The following is an 18349-nucleotide window of genomic DNA, read 5'->3' as shown; positions in this document are numbered from 1 at the left end:
ATTGAGAGAGGTGTCTATGTATCTAGATATAGATAGACAGATAGATAGATAGATAGATAGGTAGATAGATAGAGATAGGTGATAGAAAGATAGATAGATATAGATAGATAGATAGAGAAGATAGGATAAATAGCTATCTAGATATCTTTATAGATACATTCATGTCTATAAATAGAGATAGAGAGGCAGAGAAAGAGGCAGAGAAATTGATTGATTTTAAGGAATTGTAACACGCAATTGTGGGGGCTGGCAAGTACAAACTACATAGGCCAGGCCAGCACGTATAGTCGAATGAGAGTTGCTGTTGTAGTCCTGAGTCCAAGTTCCACAGGACCACAGGCTGGAAACTCAGGCAGGATTTCTATATTATAGAGAAGAATTCCTTCTTTGGGAAATCACTGTTTTGTTCTTAAGGCCTCAACTAATGGGATGAGGCCCATCCACATTTTGGAGGGTAATCTGCTGTACCCAAAGTCTATTAATTAGCTATCAATCACATCTAAAAACTACCTTCACAAAAATGTCTAGATTGGTGTTTGACCACACAATGGGTGACTATAGCCTAGCCAAGTTGACACATAAAATTAATCACTGCACCATTTAACCCTAACTTTGCTTCTCACAACCAGAGGAATTATTTAATATTGTCATATAATGAAATTATATTACTTTTTAAAATCATTGCTTCAGGTTGACATACAAAACCATTTTAACTTTTTAAATTGATCTGAATTGCTAATATGTGCCTAATTTTTATAAATAATCCCTTAATTTTATTTAAAATGAAACAAAAATTGATGGGAAAAAAACTGTGTGTGTATGCATGTATGGTATTAGGGGTGGGAGGAAGAGATTACCTGGCAAAAACTACAATTTTATTCTGTAGTAGTAGTCAATGCAATTTAGCACTAAATTTTTAAAACTCTCAAAATCAAACATATACAGAGAAACTAGAAAAATCCAAAGATTAAATCCAGCACCAATATGTTCCCTGGGTTATATACCTTAAATTATACCAGATAAACTAATTCTGCAAGAGAAAACAACACTATTCCCTATGACTATATATTAGCATATGGCTTTTAAGGAAACAAAGAACAGCAGTTTCATCAAAATTTACTTTGCCAGCACTTTCCCCCTTTTTCCAGAGGAGAAAAGAAGTATAAAAAATAATAGCAAAATATGTCAATTTCTATAAAAGGCTCATAGTTACATGAGTTTGTGTGGATAATCTTGTGGTTACTTAAAAAAATAATAATAATTAGTCATAGCAGTATCCTCTCTCCCTCTTGACTTTGACTTCCTTAGCTTACACATTCCCTCTGTGAGGCTCAGCTCAAGTTCACATGTAAAGTCAGCAGAAATGTGAAGCTCTGCTGCTCAACACTACAGCTAATATAGCTGTGCATCACTCAGCACAGAAAACAAAGTGGTTATATCTTCTTTTGTTAATTAATTTTTACATTTTTTCTTCTTTATTATGAAATCTTTCAAACACTTAAAAATAAGTTTGTACCTAACACTGAGATCTAAAAAATGTTAAATTTTTAACTGTTTCAGAAACTTTTGGGAAAAAAAATGAAAAATGACAGATAGAGAAAACCCCTCTCACTTCCTTTTCTAGTCCTTTTACCTGAATTACTCATCCTCTTCTACCTGACACCCTCCCTTTCCAGACATGACTAATATCTTGATAGAATATATATCCTTCCTATCTTGATTTTTATTGCTCTTAACCACATAAAATTTTGCCAGCAAAATTATAGGGATCATTTTACATTATTTTTAATTTTGTATGAATATATATTTGCAGCTCAATTATGTATGTATGTATTTATTTATTTATTTATTTTGAGACCGAGTCTTGCTCTGTCGCCCAGGCTGGAGTGCAGTGGCACGAACTCAGCTCACTGCAACCTCCGCCTCCTGGGTTCAAGTGATTCTGCCTCAGCCTCCTGAGTATAGCTGGGACTACAGGCACACACCACCACTCAGGGCGAATTTTTGTATTTTTAGTAGAGATGGGGTTTCACCATATTGGCCAGGTTGGACTGGATCTCCTGACCTCCTGATCCACCCATTTTGGCCTCCCAAAGTGCTGGGATTACAGGTGTGAGCCACCGTGCTTGGCCCAATTATTTATTATTTATTTGTTTATTTATTTGAGACAGTCTCTTACTCTGTCACCCAGGCAGAAATGTAGTACAGCAATCTCAGCTCACTGCAACCTCCCCCTCTCAGACTCAAGTGATCCTCCCACCTCAGACTTTCAAGTTGCTGGGACTACAGGTGTGTGCCACCCTGCCCAGCTAATTTTTGGAGAGATGGGGTTTCGCCATGTTGCCCAGGCTGGTCTTGAACTCCTAAGCTCAAGCGATCCACCTGCCTTGGCCTCCTAAAAGTGCTGGGATTACAGGTGTGAGCCACCATGCCTGGCAATTAATTTTTAATTTAATCTTATTGTTTCAAAATGTACCAAAGATGATTCATGTAGATCTAGTTCATTTAACTGCCAGATGGTAGTTTACTAAATATATGATAAATTACTTATTTCTTTTTTGATAAATATTTAGATGGTATCCCACTTTTTTCTTTCAACAACAGTGCTACAAGGAATAATCTTGTACATGTTTTCTTATGCACATATAAAAGAGTAGAGCATCCACCTAGAAATCGAATTTCTGGGATAGGTACTATACTCACAGTCCATTTTCCTTGATATTATCTAAGTGTTTTTCCAAAGTAGTTGACTCATTTACACAGCCACTGAGAGCATATGAGAGACTGTTTCTCCACACCTCCAAAAGCTAAGTATTGTCAACGTTTTAGTTGTCAGAGGTCTGCCAGTGGTGACTGTGAAATGGTATTCCATTTTCAAATCCATAAGCATGCTCCCTCAACTATTCAGATTAAAGATCTTTTCAGCTGTCTATCTTTCCAGCTTCTTTTTTTAATAGAATCTTCAGTTTGTTTGATTTACCCAATTTTCAGTTAGGTAATTTGTCTTATGCTTATATTCATTTTCAGAAGACTTTTTTACTATAGTAAGATACCAATATTTTGTTGTTACAAACATCATAAATTGCTTTTCTTCAATTATTATTTTTTATTAACTTTCTTCAATGTCTCCTGTATTACAGAGCTTTGCATTTTAATAAGGTCAAGGTTATGAATAATTTTCTTTGAAGTTTTGTGCTTATTATGATCCTCTTTAAAATATGGGATTCTCCTATATCTCCTTCCAAAGTCTTTATAAATTTTTTGTCATATTGGGGTCTTTAATCTATCTGGAATTTATTTTAATGTGTTATGAATTGCAAATTTTTAATAAGGATAATTAATTTTACCTGGAACCATTTATTTAAAACTTCGTTATTCCACAACCAATTAATAATGCCTGAACTGAGTTCTTATATATGCATAAGTCTTTGTCTGGGTTCTTTGTTCCTTTCCATTGGTTGGTTTGTCTAGCCTGTACAAATAGTAAGACAGCTGAATACTTACACTTTTACAATTTGTCCTCATATCTGCAAAGAATTTCTTCTCCTTTCTTACTAAAAAAAAGGCTTAGATATTCCTGATCCTTTCACATTCCAAAGAAATTTTAGAGTTAGTTTAACTGATACTATATAGGATTTGTAAATTAATTGGAGGAGAATTTATTTCCTAACAGTATTAACTTTTCCCGTCAATTAATATCCAGGTTTTTGGCATTCTCTCATATCCTTCAGTAAATATTCAGGTACCTTTTAGTTTTTGTACCTCTTATGAATTTGATCTTAGTTTCTGTAATAGTTTAAGTATGTGGGGAATAAATAAGAATGTCAATGATTTTTACATATTCATTCTATATCCAGGAACATGCTGACCTCTTATTAGTGCCAATAATTCATTTATAAGCCGTCTCAGTTTTATATATAGATAATTACATCATATGCAAATAATGAAATTTAGTTTCCCCCATGCCAATTCTCATTCTTCTTACTCGTTATCCTTGTCTTATTGCATTGATTACAAACTCCTATAAAATTCTTGCATAGCTCCCTACTTTAATGGAGATTTTGTAAGGTTTCACCATTAATAGTATCTGCTACAGGTTTAGATACACTTTGATAAGTGGGCAAGTACCTTCCTTTTCCCAGTTTGTGAAAAGTTTTCATTACAAATGGGTGCTGCATTTATTGCATGAGTTTTCTGAATCTACTGAATCAATCATAAACTTTTTCTCTTTTAATCTGTTAACATAGTAATATATTAAGATTAACAAAATTTTTAATATTAAGTCATCCTTGAAATCTTAGAATACACATTATTTGACCATGATGCATTTTTAATATTTTGCTGAATCTAGTTAGCTCATGTGTTACTTAGTATCTTTACATCTATATTAAGTAATACTGGTCTAAAGAATTTCTTTTAAGCACTAACCTTGTCTGGTTTTGGTACCATAATAATAAGAAAAAAAGAATAGCTAACACTTATTTTGCACTTACTATGTGTCAGTCAGTGCTCTTAGCATATCTCTTTTGTTTTTGCCATTTAATCATCACAGTTCTATGTGGTAGGTACTCTGGTCATTATCCTAATTAAGCCAGTGAGAGTGCTAAGCATTTACCTAGGAATACAGTTAGTAAGTGTCTGACCAGGAACACATTTTCTGTTCTCTAGAAAAATTTAAAAGTTAATAGTTATGTATTCCCTGATAGTTTGGTAAAAGCATGTCAATAACTAGGACTCCTGCTTTTTTCCCCAACTGATTGTATTTCCCTAATGGATGTAAGTGTATTCAGTTTTAAAATATCTTTCTGGATCCATTTTAATAAGGTTTAATTCTCTAGAAAATATTCCATTAAATATATATTTTTATATTAAATATTATAAATACATAATTTACTATTCAATAATTTAATATGAAAATGTAGACTATTTTTGGTTTTTCCTGATTAATGTTGTTAGAGGTTTGTGTAAGTTTTTTATCTTTTCCAAAAATAAACTTTATTCTATGCTGAATCTCCCTATTGTGGCTTGGTTTTCTAAATTCCTTTATTTCTGTTATTATTACTTCTTTCTACCTTCTTAAGATTTACTATTTTTCTAACTTCTTCACTTAAACATTCCTCAGTTAAATATTTGGCTAATAATTTTCCAATTGTTTTGTCCTAGTACAGACATTTAAGATTAACATTTTTCCTGTGAGTATACTTTTTGTTGTAGTCTATCAGTTGTGCTTCTCTTGTTTTTCAGATCTAAATAGTTTATAAATTGCAATATAATTTCTGCTTTAAGCTATAAAATATTTGGAAAAGCACATTTTGGCATTCTTTACTAATTTTATTGCAATGTTTTCAGAGAACATGTTTTGTGTGTTCCCAACTCTTAGAGACTTTCTTTGTGGCCAAGTACATGAACAATTTAAAAATATATCCTATGGATGGACTTCAGGTGCCAGCCAAGATGAAGTAAGCCTGCTAGAATCTTTCTCTTTCACTCATTACAATTAAAAATTCAGGACAAAATACTAAAACACTTACCTGAGGGTGATTCCGAAACAAAATAATAGCAAGAAGGTTGAGAAGGGACATCAAAACTCAAAAAATGATCAGTATGCCAATAGTGAGTTTCCTAGGATATTTTCCTTCAAGATCATCTGGTCTTGACTTAAGGATGGGCCAAATCAGGGAACAATGTGATGGGAACAGACAGCAAAAACTTTGAGAAAACCCCGGTTTTCTGTCAGAGTACTAAGTAACTGGGACGCTGAGAGGTGGAAAGTGGAGGTTGAAGGTGAAATCCCAATATGTTTTTCTCTCCCTCTGCCCCAAGGCCAGCTTCATTGACCAGCTTCAGTGCATGTAGAGGCAGCAGCATGAATGTAAGCCCTAGAAATCCATCTTTCTGGACAGAGGAACCAGGAAAATGGGCCTCTAGGGGCCTCTGTGTGTAAAGACTGTGGAAGGAATTCCCATTTTTATTTTCAGTCTTTTCTTTCATTACTTCATCCCCCGGGTATATCCAATAACACAGAACTGTGCAACTGTGTGGAAGACTTAGACAGAAGACTCCTGGCCAGAGGGACTGAGAAAAGAGGACCCTGACAGACTCTGTGAGAGAAAATTATTTAAAAAAAAAAAGAGAGAGAGAAGCGGGCCCGCCCGGCTCGCAGCGGCAGCACGGCCGCAGCGCAGGGGCAGCAGCAGCAGCAGACAGCTGCGCGCGGATGTCGCATGGTTTCGCGGCAGTATGGCGGACTACCTGATCAGGGGCGGCACCGACTATGTGCCAGATAACTGGCTCCCCGCGCAGCAGCTCTTTGCCAGCGCCGACTGCCTCACCTATGACGACTTCCTGATTCTCCCAGGATTCATAGACTTCATAGCTGATGAAGCAGACCTGACCTCAGCCCTGACCCGGAAGATCAACGCCGAAGACTCTGCTGATTTCCTCCCGGATGGACACTGTGACAGGCCGACATAGCCATTCCTATGGCTCTGATGGGAGGTATTGGTTTCATTCACCACAACTGCACCCCAGAGTTCCAAGCCAAGGAGGTGCGGAAGGTCAAGAAGTTTGAACAGGGCTTCATCACGGACCCAGTGGTGCTGACCCCCTCGCACACTGTGGGTGATGTGCTGGAGGCCAAGATGCGGCATGGCTTCTCTGGCATCCCCATCACTGAGACGGGCACCATAGGCAGCAAGCTGGTAGGCATCGTCACCTCCAGAGACATCAACTTTCTTGCTGAGAAGGACCACACCACCCTCCTCAGTGAGGTGATGACGCCAAGGATCGAGCTGGTGCTGGCTCCAACAGGCCTGATGTTTAAAGAGGCAAATGAGATCCTGCAGCATAGCAAGAAAGGGAAGCTGTCTTTCGTCAATGATCCAATGAGCTGGTGGCCATGATCGCCTGCACCAACCTGAAGAAGAACTGAGACTACCCTCTGGCCTCCAAGGATTCCCACAAGCAGCTACTGCACGGGGCAGCTGTGGGCACCCCTGAGGATAACAAATACTGCCTGGACTTGCTCACCCAGGCGGGGGTAGACGTCGTAGTCTTGGACTCGTCCCAAGGGAACTCGGTGTATCAGATTGCCACGGTGCATTACATCAAACAGAAGTACTCCCACCTCCAGGGGACTGGGATGACAGCAGCCCAGGCCAAAAACGTGATTGACGCTGGGGTGGACGGGCTGCGCCTAGGTATGGGCTGTGGCTCCATCTGCATCACCCAGGAAGTGATGGCCTGCGGTGGGCCCCAGGGCACTGCATTGTACAAGGTGGCCGAGTATGCCCTGTGCTTTGGTGTGTCCATCATAGCCGATGGCCGCATCTAGACCGTGGGGCACGTGGTTAAGGCCCTGGCCCTTGGAGCCTCCACAGTGATGATGGGCTCCCTGCTGGCCACCACCACGTAGGACCCCGGCGAGTATTTCTTCTCAGATGGGGTGCGGCTCAAGAAGTACCAGGGCATGGGCTCACTGGATGCCATGGAGAAGAACAGCAGCAGCCAGAAAGGATACGTCAGCGAGGGGAATAAGGTGAAGATCGCGCAAGGTGTCTTGGGCTCCATCCAGAACAAAGGATCCATTCATAAGTTGGTGTCCTACCTCATAGCGGGCATCCAGCCCGGCTGCCAGGATATCGGGCCGCAGCCTATCTGTCCTTCAGTCCATGATGTACTCAGAAGAACTGAAGTTTGAGAAGCAGACCATGTCGGCCCAGATCAAGGGTGGCGTCCGTGGCCTGCACTCTTAGGAGAAGCGGCTGTACTGAGGACAGCGGTGGAGCCCAAGGTGGTGGAAGGGGCGCACCCCAGTGTCCACTTTCAGGCACAGCCTCCCTGCATAACTGAGTGGTCCACAGATTTGCACTATAGGTTCCCCAGCTCCTTTCCAGGGAGAAAGGAGGGGAAGTTCTGAGGGGTCTGCGGCCTCTTGCTAGGCATCGCCTGCAGAGTCAGGACTGCTCCCTGGGCCAGAATGCCCTGGGAACCCCCCAACACACACACACCAGCCCAGCCAGCCAGGCTCTCAGGCCCTGCATATGCCTCAGGTCTGTCTTGTTGCAGCCTGCTCCAGCCTAGCCCCCACCACAGGGACAAGAGGCCCCTCCTGGCTTCTCCTGTAGGGCACCTCCCTGCCCCCAGCCCCCGAGGAAATGGTGCTCTCCTGGCCCTGCCTCTGGCACTTCCCGGGCCACTACCCCCTCAGCCATGTGGCACTTCTGAGCTCTTGACCTAGGCCAACGGGAGGTCTCTGCCCACTTCCCCGGCCCTGGGCTACCCTTGGGTCCTGCTCCTCCGGCCACTCCCCTGTCCCTGGCCCTGGGGAGGAGGCTTCCCTGATCATGGCCGCCTCCCCGTCATTCCTGACTCACCACCGTCCCCAGGTATACCATTCCTGCCCTCTCCTCAGCTGCAGTTGAAGGCTCACTTTGCACAGTTTGGGATCACAATTGTGTAATTGTGTATTAAATAATCGGAATACATCAAGCAGGTCTCAACACCTCCAAAAAAAATAATAAAAATAAAAAATAAAATAAATAAATAAGAAGTGAAGAAGAAAATTCCCTGGTGTACCCCCAAACTCTGCCTGAATGGAACACATCCAAAGAAGCATAGCAAAAGCTTTAAGAACTGTCTGTGAATCAGCTCCAAAGTCTTACACTAATCCCTGACTGTTTCAGATAACAATAAAGACTTTAAACCCTGAACTGACATTCGAACTAGCACCAGTGGAAGGCAAGATAGAACTCATGGTCTGAACCCAACTGGATTTATTAGTAAACAAAAAAATCTTCAGAAGATTTTAACAAGATGCAGAGTCTCACAACACATTACTCAAAATTTTGAAGATGCAATGCAAAATTGCTCAACATACAAATAATCAAAAAAAAATTGGACCTGTTTTCCACTGAAACAACAATCAACAAATGTCAAATCTAAGATGAACCAGATGTTGGAATAGAGACTTTATTGTAGCTATTATAACCATGCTCCGTGAGGCAAAGGTGAATGCTCTTGAAATTAATGGAAATAAAGACGTTCATAATAGAGCAATAGAAACTATTGGAAAAAGGAAAGGGAAAAATTGGACATTTAAAAAATAAAAAATACAACACAACACTTGAAATTTTAAAATTCCCTAGACAGGTTCAATAAGGAATAGAGATGACAGAGGAAAAAGTCAGTAAACTTAAAAATTGATCAATAAAAATTATCTAGTCTAAATAACAGAGAGAAAAAGATTGAAAATGAAAATGGCCAGAGCCTCTAGGGCCTGTAGATAATATAATAACAAGATTCAAAAAACCTAGTAGTGGTGTCATTGGCATCTATGAAGTAAAGGGAAAAAATGATTGGTGAAGAAAAATATTTGAAGATATAGTGGATGAAAAACTTCCTCCAAGTTCAGTGAAAAACATAAATTTACAGAAAAAATTCAAGAAGTTCAGAAAAATAGTTTAAACCCAAACAAGACTTAAGGGAAATTATAACAAACGGAAACTTGTAACCTTAAGAATGAGGATAAAGCAAAAGAAATGGTTGGGTATCTGAATAAATATAATTTAATATTTTTCTCCTCTCAGTTTATAAAAATATATATGACTTTTGAAAGCAAATTTTATAACATTTCTAGAAAGGTTCCAATGTATGTACATGTAATGGACATGACAGAGCAAGTAGACAGAAAATCAGTAAGGACACAGAAGGCATGAACAACACTATCAACCAACTTGACCTAATTGACATTTGTAGAACACTCTTGCCCACTAGTAGCAGAATGCATATTCTCCTCTAGTGCACATGGAACATTCACCAACATAGACCATAAAACACCTCAACAAATTCAGAAAAAATTAAATTATATTTTGTATATCTTATACATTATATTTTCCAAACATGAGTAACAGAAAAAAATCTGTAAAGCACCTGAATATTTGAAAATTAAATAAACCATGAGTCAAACAAGTAGTAGAGTGGGAACTTGAAAAATATTTTGAAATAAATGAAAACAAAAATTAACTATGTAAGGAATGAAAGACATGTACTCCCACAGACTCCACAGATATTAAAAGACTAATAGTACCAACAACTCTATGTCCATGATTTAAACAGCTTAAATGTGATAGACCACTTCTTTGAAAAATGTAAATTACCAAAACTTACTAAACAGTAAATTGTCTATATCTTCATCTAGTAGAAAATTAAATATTTTATTTAAAAACTTCCAAAAATAAAAACTCTAGTCCCAGATGGTAAATTTTACTAAATATTTAACAAAGAAATAATACTAATTTCACATAATTTCTTGCAGAAAAGGAAGCTGAGGCTGAGGGGTATATATTTCCCAACTCATTTTATGAAGCCAGGATTACCTTGATACCAAAATCAACAAAAAATTTTACAATAAATGTAAACTACAATGCACTATTTCTCATGAACATAAACAAAAAAGATCCTCAACAATCTGAATCCAGTAATATATTTAAAAGATAATTATAAAATTATCTTTTACTTTATTTAAGTTAAAATTACAATTACATATCTATTAGAATGCCTATAAAAGAAAACACACAAAAAAACTGACAATGCCAAGTGCTAGCAGAGATGTAAACCAACAGAAACTCTCATACATAGCTGAAGAGAATGCAAAATGGCACAGCCACTCTAGAAAACAATGCCTTATAAAGTCAAACATACACTTAGCAAACAGCTCAATAACCCCACATTTTAGCATTTACCTAAGTGTGATAAAAACCCATATTCACACAAATATGGTAATTTTAAAACAAATGTGTTAGTTTCATCAGAAACTGAAAACAACACAAATGTCCCTCACTTGGGGACTGGATAAATAAATGTGATGCATTCATATAATGAAATACTATTCAGCAATAAGAAGGAATAAAGTATTGATGCATGCAAGAAATAAATGAATCTTAACTCTATTATTCTGAGAAATAAACCTTTTTCCAAAGTTAATATACAGAGTAATTCCATGTATATTTTTTTCTAGAAAAGGCAAAAGAAAATTGCAAGAACTCTACATGAAAAAAGAGCAAATTTATGGTACATAAATTTTTAAAATAAATTTTTAAAATACTCTGTGGGTGTTTGAAAACAATTTGCTTCACCTACTTATTGTTTGTAGTGTTCTATATATGCAGCCTGTCATTGTATGAAAATTATGTCAAAATCTCCCACTACAATTGATAATTTGTCCATTTCAACTTTAATACTATTGATTTTTACTTTATGCATTTTTTCAGGATATTATTTGCTTTTAACATATAGGTATTCAGGATTGCTGTATTTTTTAGTGAATTAGACCATTACTTTTCCTTAAAGTCCTTTTTGTTTCAAAGCCTATTTTGCCTTTCATTAATATTGCAAAATAGTTCTTGGGTTCATCTTTGCCTGCATATGTTTTCACATTTCACTATTTTCATCTTTTCATTATGATCATGTGTAGGTGTATTTCTCATAAACGGCATGTAACTAGATTTAAAAAAAAAGACAAAACAGGTCTCATTCTGTCACCTGGACTGGAATACAGTGGCATAATCACGGCTCACTGCAACCTCCACCTTCTGGGCTCAAGAAATGCTCCCACCTCAGCATCCTGAATAGCTAGGACTACAGGCATGCGCCACCACACTTGGCTAATTTTTATATTTTTTTGTAGAGATGAGGTCTTACTATATTGCCTAGGCTGGTCTCAAACTCCTGGGTTAAGCAGTCTTCCTGCCTTGGCCGCCCAAAGTGCTGAGATTACAGGCATGGGTCACTGTACCTGGTCACAACTGGATTTTTAAAATTTAATTTGAAATTACCTATCTTTTAAGAGGTAAATTTATCATTAGCATTTATGTTTTTAATACCTCATTTTGTATTTTATTTTATGTCTCCTGGTTTTTATTTACTTAGTTTTTTCAACTCCCAAGTGCTTGGAGTATCTTTTTAAAATTTACTTATTGCTCTTTCCTTTATTAAAACAACTGAGTCTTTTATTAGTTTGTGTTTGTTTTAAATTCTATTGCTCTTCTATAGAGTTTATCCTTAAATATGTTACATGCATTCTTGACCTAACAGAGTGAAAATTTAATCACTATCACTAGCTCCCTCCAGAAAATGAGATTTGAGAAAGATTTAACTCCAGTCATTCATCTCTGATTTTTTCATGCAAGTTGAGCTTTAACTCTAGTCATTTATCTCTGATTTTTTTCATTCAAGTTGAGCTCCATCTTTTTTTTAAAGCACTCAAAATTAGTCATCACCATTATTTTTATTATTGCTTTTGACATTCGTTGTTTATTTAGATTCATCTACAGGTTAATTCATTTCTTTGCAGAGATGTTAATCCACACTTTAATCAATTTCTTTGATTTTGCATCCTATTCATTGTTCCCTCTCCTTCTTTTTCAAAGTGCATAATTTGATGTTTCCTTTAGATTCTGTGAATAATAATACTAATTACTATTTTCAATTCTAAATTTACTGGATATTTTTAAATTTTATTTCTACTCTGTTATAACAAAATGTTATTTGGTCCTGGGTACCAGAAATGGATGCTGAGCCTCCTAGATGAGAGAAAAGCAGTAAGCATCCCAAGTCTTAATACACTGATTTTTCAGCTCTTCATGTCACCTACCCGTTGAAAGGTTTGCTGAAAGGCAATTCTCCTGCAAAACCAGAACTACCACCCTCACTCTTAATTCAGTACAAGATGAAAGTTAGAAAAAGGTGTATTTTTTTGGGATGCACATTCACAGCGAAAAGTTTTATTTCTCTTCACACACCCCTCCATGTGGAAGAAATGCAATATTTTCCCTTCCTGCAGACAGGAATAGGCGAAAGAAAGAGGATCACTAAAACAACTTGCAGTTATCAAAACCACTTATTTCCCTCTAAGTCAGGTATGAGTATTTCTCAGCTAAACTTAGCAAAACTCTTTATTTGGCCAGGAAAACCCAAGGTAGAAACAAGAACAGGAAAAATTACAGAATGTGAGTTTCTCACAATTTTCTAAAGACATCAGTTGTCTTTTTGGTAAACCCTCATGAAGTTGTGGGCCACTAACTATGGCAAGAGCTAAAGAGAAAAGGAAGAAGTTAGAACCAGGGGTTCAGATTTCCACATCAAAAAAGGGAAAGACACTCATAGGACCCTGAAGAACCAATTAATGTGTTCCACAAAGCAGCATCCATTTATATGGTTGCAACTCTAGAAGCTAATAGGCTAATCTCTGTCAGAGATACAGGATTGGGTATCTCCAGACTGCAATCAGAGACAATTATTAAAAATAAAATGTGTTTTCCTAATGAGTTGTCTCTTCTCAATAAACCAATAAAACCTAAATAACATTTTGAGATGGTATACGATTACAAATGACTATTTTTGCTTTTGCTGGCACCTAGGTCAATTCCTTGACTTGGGGTTGTGTCTCACAAATTAAGTCAATCTCACAGTTTCACAATGGATTAAGTTTTCAATTTATTGAAGATAACTTTGAAATAACAGTACTCCATACTACTTACTTAGACTGGTGGCAAAGTTTAGCTAGTCCTCCTTTCACAGGTAAACTAAATTTTACAGGTTCTGTATTTGTTGAAGCCCTACTTCCAGTACCCATTTAGATGCTAAAATGCAAAACTTCAGTCATTAAGGTGTATATATTATTTTAACCTCCTTACCAAATAGAATCCCAGGACTTCAGCTTCTACTTGTGACACTGAGTTGAAAATATCTTCTCATCTCTGTCACTTGAGTAATTTCTTTGTTTGAATTAATTATACATTGTGAAAAATGCTTATATTTATCCCTCATTTCTATGTAGTGTCAAATCAAAATGCCAAATGTTAAAGTTTGACTTTTATCAGTTAATGACACATATCTTCCTAATAGAGGGCGAAACCAGTATATTTAAATAAATTTGTATATCCATATTTAATATTTTATTAATGATCTGAAATAATGGCATCGTGGAAATGTTTTCAAATTTTAGACTCTAAAAATTTTTTAAATCAAATATCTAGAATGGATAATGACATCTTGGTGTTTGATAAAATATGTTGGTTAAAAAAATTTAAATATCACTTGAAAACATATAAACATACACATGCACACACCACACACACACACACACACACTCACACACACTAAATTACAGCTGGCTTCAATAACACCCTAGTAGTCTTGAAGATTGGGTCCCTCCTCTCCTTGCTAACATTCGTTGAATTTCTTAACTAAAGAAAACAGGAAAATGTCAATAGTAGCTAAAGTCATGTTCTGAACAAGCAGGTTTCAACTCTGGTTATTTCATCACTGGACTCTTCTCAAATAGAGTTGGCAAGAGTAATTCTGAAATCAACCCAGAAAGTCACAGAAGAGCAAATTCAGGTCATCTGACTCATTGAATATTTGTAACTTAAAGAGCATTTAAACCCGTATTTTGAGGGGAGAAAGTTATAAAGTATTGCAAATCAACTGTTACTTTTTTCAATTTTTTAAAAACTTTGAGTTGGAGAGAAGGAAGAGAAAGAAAAGAAAAAAGTTTATTTTTAAATAGAAAACTTTCAAATTGCTGAAAATAATTACCTTTATATGACAAATTGGAAATAAATTCAAAAGAAATGATCATATAATCCATATAAGCTTTACTGTTAAATCAAATATTAAAATCCTATTTCTAAATTAAAAAGTAACATTTTTATTTATTGATTCCTTTTTAGGTATTCCATTTCTGAATGTGAAATATTACATACCCCCAAAAGTCTAAAACTAAAGTGTTAAACATTCAAACTGATTTATCCTTCTTTCTTTGGGTAAAACTTTATTTTTTTAATTTTATTTTTAGAAAATTGTTATTTTAAAATTAATGTTCTAATTATAACTATATTATATAAAATATTATAGTGAAATATTTAATTAATCATTGATATAATGTACCTATTAACATCATGTATTTCCAAAAATGTGGTTAATAGGTACTATTAAACGTTTCTATCTCACACTCAAGATATTGTTGAATATCAGCTCATTACTTCATCTGGGTTATTTTGGGACATAAAAGACAATCCAGAGAGGAACAGAGAATGTTCTTCCCTATGTTTGCTGCTCTACACAGCCACTCATTTTAGGCAGGAGAGATGAGTTTCATTATTGAATTTGCTGCCACTAAAAACATTAGTAGAACAATCAATCCTATTTGTTCATTCTAGTCTTTAAACTCTTTTCCTCATGTTTCTTTTTCCCCTCTTTAACCCTGTGGTCCCCTGATTTCTTGGATGAGTATTTCCTTTTCTTATTTATATCTTTATATTTATATATATTATATATTTATATTTACATTTATATATATTTATATCTGCCCTCTATATATTTTCCTATTCAATTCTTATTTTGAAGGCTAGTTTAATGACCAACACATTGTAGTGTTGTACTAACGATCACTTTTCCGACTGATTCTTCCTCTTCTTTTAAAGAATATCACTTCAACTGAATGTCTGATCACAGACTAAAAGTGCCAATTTAGCTGTAAAGTTGATTAAGTTATTCTTCTTCCCTTCATTACACATATGTATAATTTTTTCTGAAAAAATAAAAATTACGTTTTATAGGTTTCTAAATTGAAGTTTCCCAAGAATGATTACAACATTTTTTATTAAAAGTCATTATGTATTCCCCTAAAAGATTACAGGTACATATTAATAATACATTAATGTGAGCTTATTTATTATACTCTTCTGAAGAGATATTTTAAATGTTCTTTATTAACGAATGAATAAGCAACAACCCTGTAATGTGGAAAAAAGAAAACAACCAACTATGGGAATAGTCACGTTTTTCTAGAGAAGTGCCTTTGATAACAATGGAGACCTTTACTGATAACTCATCATATTACAAGCCTTTAGCTGAACACATTACACAAGTTATTGCATTTTGCATTTTGCCATTCCATTCCAAAAATATGGACATTTTTATCAAAATTTATTAGATGACGAAATAGAACCATAGACAGGAAATTTCTCCATTATCACATAGCAAGAAATAGAAATTGAAACATTAGTCTGTCTATCACCAAAGACAATGTTATTTCTTGACTGCCAGGGAAGCCACCTATCAGCTGGAAAATAAAGTACTACATTTTTTACATAAAATGAAAAAGAAACAGAAACTATGTGAATCTACATCACCTTGAAAAAGAAAAAAACCAAAATATAAACAAAAATCCCCAGGAATGTTACGGATATTTTACATCATTAAATTTTTGGCCAATGACACACATAAATTGTACATGAGACTAAAACTTGAATAACAATTGGAATTCTTCATGAAAATGTAAACGTTTTACTTTAAATGTCTTTCCTATATAATAAAATGATCACATTTACCCTTTTATAACTCGAAAGCAACATTTACTCTTACATTAAACCAGAAAAATTGGAGGGTTTACTAAGTGTTCAGGACTTTCAACTCCAATAAATAACAGGATCCTCTTCATTTCTTGAACATAATTTCAAAATTAGTTATGAGTTTTATATATAATTGTAAAGTATATAGAACTGCTGATCAAATGTTACAGTTCATTTTACATATTGTTGTATTTTGATATGCTTTTTTAAGAAAAGTAAGATGCCAACAACTTTACTAGGACATAACTTCAAAAATGTCCATGGGTGTTACATATTAAGAAAGGACTGATTTATTATCACGTAAAATACACAAACTAGCAAGGAAGAACACTTCCTATATATATTTACTTAACCACAATCTAAGGGAGTTCTTATTTGTGCATTATTGAGATTGAAACCATCCAGGGAACCTTAAAGTAACAATAGAAAGAATGGGACTCTTCCTTTAGAGATAATTTTCTCCCACCAGGAAATTAAATGTTTCTCCTGGCAGCCAGTAAAGTACACAGAGGAATGTCAGCTCACACGTATACCTCTTCAAAGCTAATCACAAACTGGGGTTACCCAAGGTTCAGACTAAAGACAGGAGCAGTCTCACCCATACATATTATTAGAGCATGTAAACCAATCTATAAGCAGCAGCTAGAAGACAAGTGTTCATTAGGGTTTTACAAACAATTAATCACAGTAAAGTGGAACTGTAACACCTTTATATTATTGAAGGAGAAGAAAGAACTAACATCTGTCCTAAAGATGGCTAAGGTTATATTTTGTGTGTTTAAAGTTGTAATGTATAATATGAAGAGATATATTTTTGTTCATCAAAACATATGTAAATCAGCAAGCTACTAACAGTGCTTCTATAGACAGAAGTGGTTTTATGTAGAGGAAAGAGTGATGGATTTAAAATCAGAGAATCTGTGAGTGAATGCGGGTTCAGTAACTAGTTGCCATGTCAACTTATTAATGTTCTGTAACATATCTAGGCCTCAGTTTCTTCAACTATAAAAATTGAAATAATAGTACCTGGCTTGCAATATTGCTGTGAGGACAGAGCACATGAACACATGTAGATGGCTCTAAAAACATTCTACTACTATACAAAGATAAAGTAGTATTATCATTGTTTCTTTAAGCAGGAAAGATCATCGCTGAAATTTAGCCACATAGAATCTGAGAGGGTACACATAATATTGAAAATGCTGGGGTCTTCTCAGAGCTAACACTGTCAAACTGACATCTCCTTACTCTGAATCCAGTACAATTCTAGGCTGAACTAGCCTTCCCAAGTAGTAAGCAGAATGAGACTGGCACTAGAGAGACATCTAGTGTTTGAAATAACAGAAAAGTGATGTGATGGTTAAAATAAATTTTTTCAAGACTGAAACATTCCATGTTCAAAGAAAGCCATACAAATATTAAATCACCATTACAACAATGTCTCTATGCCATTTTTTAATTTTTTTTGAGATAGAGTTTCGCTCTTGCTCAGGCTGGAGTGCCATGGTGCGATTTCAGCTCACTGCAACCTTCGCCTCCCAGGTTCAAGCTTTTCTCCTTCCTCAGCCTCCAGAGTAGCTGTGATTACAAGCATGTGCCACCATGTCTGGCTAATTTTGTATTTTTAGTAGAGACGGGGTTTCTCCAAGTTGGTCAGGCTGGTCCCGAACTCCCGACATCAGGTGATCTTCCTGCCTCGGCCCCCCAAAGTGCTGAAATTACAGGTGTAAGCCACTGCACCCGGCCTCTCGATGCCATTTTTAATCCTCCAGAAATTAAAAATGTGTTATCTGAATTTTCAAATCACAAACAGACATCTTTAAGAAGAGCCAGAAGTCAAGGAAGGGAACTCCAGAAACTTACTGTTTAAGACATTTATCACTTAACAGGATAGAGCAAAGGCAAGATCAAAGAGGTCTGGAGAGATAAGAAGT

At 36.0% G+C, this 18349-nt stretch overlaps 1 long non-coding RNA gene and 1 pseudogene across 1 annotated transcript in view; one reads left to right on the top strand and one right to left on the bottom strand.

Annotated features, from left to right (window-relative positions):
• LOC134737700 (uncharacterized) overlaps window positions 1-18349 on the bottom strand; it is a 456000-nt gene that overhangs the window by 387195 nt on the left and 50456 nt on the right. The window lies entirely within an intron of this gene.
• LOC129031239 (inosine-5'-monophosphate dehydrogenase 1-like) lies at window positions 6241-7772 on the top strand (annotated as a pseudogene).

Source organism: Pongo pygmaeus, chromosome 11, assembly GCF_028885625.2.
Source record: "Pongo pygmaeus isolate AG05252 chromosome 11, NHGRI_mPonPyg2-v2.0_pri, whole genome shotgun sequence".
NCBI classification, from domain to species: Eukaryota; Metazoa; Chordata; class Mammalia; order Primates; family Hominidae; genus Pongo; species Pongo pygmaeus.
This window is presented reverse-complemented; position numbering and strand designations above follow the sequence as displayed.